Genomic DNA, 1794 nt, shown 5'->3' on the forward strand with positions numbered 1-1794 from the left:
TTATTTTTTTAGCACTTGGGGGGAGCACCCCTGATGGACAGAGCACCCCCTGGACAACACTACAGCACTCCTTTAGGACTGGGACACTGCACAGGACTTTGGAGTGGACACAGCCCCTATGGAGAACTGACTGCACAACACAGTCCAGCCAGCCCCTATGGACTTTGAAGTAGTGGACACAGCCCCTATTAACAACAGCAGCACAGCACAACACAGCCAGCCCCTATGGACTTTGAAGTAGTGGACAACAGCAGCACTACACTACACTACACTACACTACACAGCCCTAACTCCCACCCTCCCTCTTCACTGTCCACAGCCGAGTGAGAAAATGGCGCCGACGTGGGTACCTTATATAGGATCCAAAACCCGCGAGACTCGGAAGGCGGGAAGATGACGTTTTGCCTCGATTTCAGGATCCGAGTCAGGCGGGAAAAGTCGAGCCTGACTCGGATCGGACTCGGATCGGGGGGGCTCGGGGGGGTTCGGATTTCAGAAATCCGAACCCGCTCACCCCTATTTCAAATCAGTATTAACCAGAATCTATTATTAGAATTCAGAATTTACTGTATATTATTTAGAATTTGCAAAGCCACAAAATCCACTTACTTATTACAACCTCTATTCTTACATTTTTAGTGATATTTCCCTCTATGAAATCTATGAAACCATGTGGTGAGACACATTTCAGCCAGTTCTCTCAAACTGCAACTGGTCTGCTCTGAGTGACAACCAGGAAAACTTGATAGTTCAGCCTTGTGATAAGGAATCCTCCCATTCTGCTGTGTAAATGCTATACCCAGGTTTACAGTCAGTTGTGGTAAATAAGGACTGAGATGATGTGAGAACTGTCAGGAAACAAGTCAATTGAAAATATAAGGCGTCCTAACTAAGCATGTGCATGGTGTGTGTATAATGTGAGGGGTTTCCTTCTTGCTGTAGAGGTCAGATGAAGGACATGGTACTTCTCTGTCAGGCTGTGTCTGTTGCACATAATCCAAATGTTTGCCTGACAGACACAGGGGATCAGCTGGCGGAACTGCTCAAGGTCACTGGCTGTGTCATTGACAACAAGCCTATGATCACACACATATGAGGCACAGGAGGAGTTAAGGGACCTATCACGAAGAAAGTGACAATTTCCCACAAACTCTGGTTGAAGGTGACACACAAGGTCGTTCTGTACAACATCCAGATATAGCCCCTAGTTGTTCCAGACATCACTGGCAAACACCATTCAGCACCAGAAGACTATTACTACTGCACAATGGGAAGCTGCATGATAGTTAACTCGGTACGTATTATAAATAGGCATGATGTGCATACAAATCACCCAATATATAATGTATCACACAGACAGTAACACATACAGTATCACTGTTTGCACGGGACATAATATTAACCTTTAGTACGTTTATTTGCATGCGTAGTTTCAGCTAAACTGTCAACACAGATTTTTACCATGTATGTATGTGCTGACATTAAGGTCACACTGCACAGGTGACAGTGGTAGCTGAGCAATATGAATTAGGCCTATTTACATATGTAATGATCCTATGTACGGCTATGTTTGTATGGCAGCCATTGAGACAAGAACAGCGCTAGAAGCTCCCTCAGACAGAGCATACATGGCATGCCATAAGCATAATAGAAGTGTGAGGAGGATGGCTGCTCGTGCCCGCTCGCTGCTGTGTGATTGTGCCGTGGCTCAGTCAGTGTGTGGCTGTGCTGCTGCTGCTGCTGCTGCTGAGCATGCGGCTGACCTAGCCACGCCCACTCCCCGCCGGTCTGAGG

The sequence above is a fragment of the Taudactylus pleione genome, unplaced genomic scaffold (genome assembly GCF_031769625.1).
Source record: "Taudactylus pleione unplaced genomic scaffold, aTauple2 ptg000250l, whole genome shotgun sequence".
NCBI lineage: Eukaryota > Metazoa > Chordata > Amphibia > Anura > Myobatrachidae > Taudactylus > Taudactylus pleione.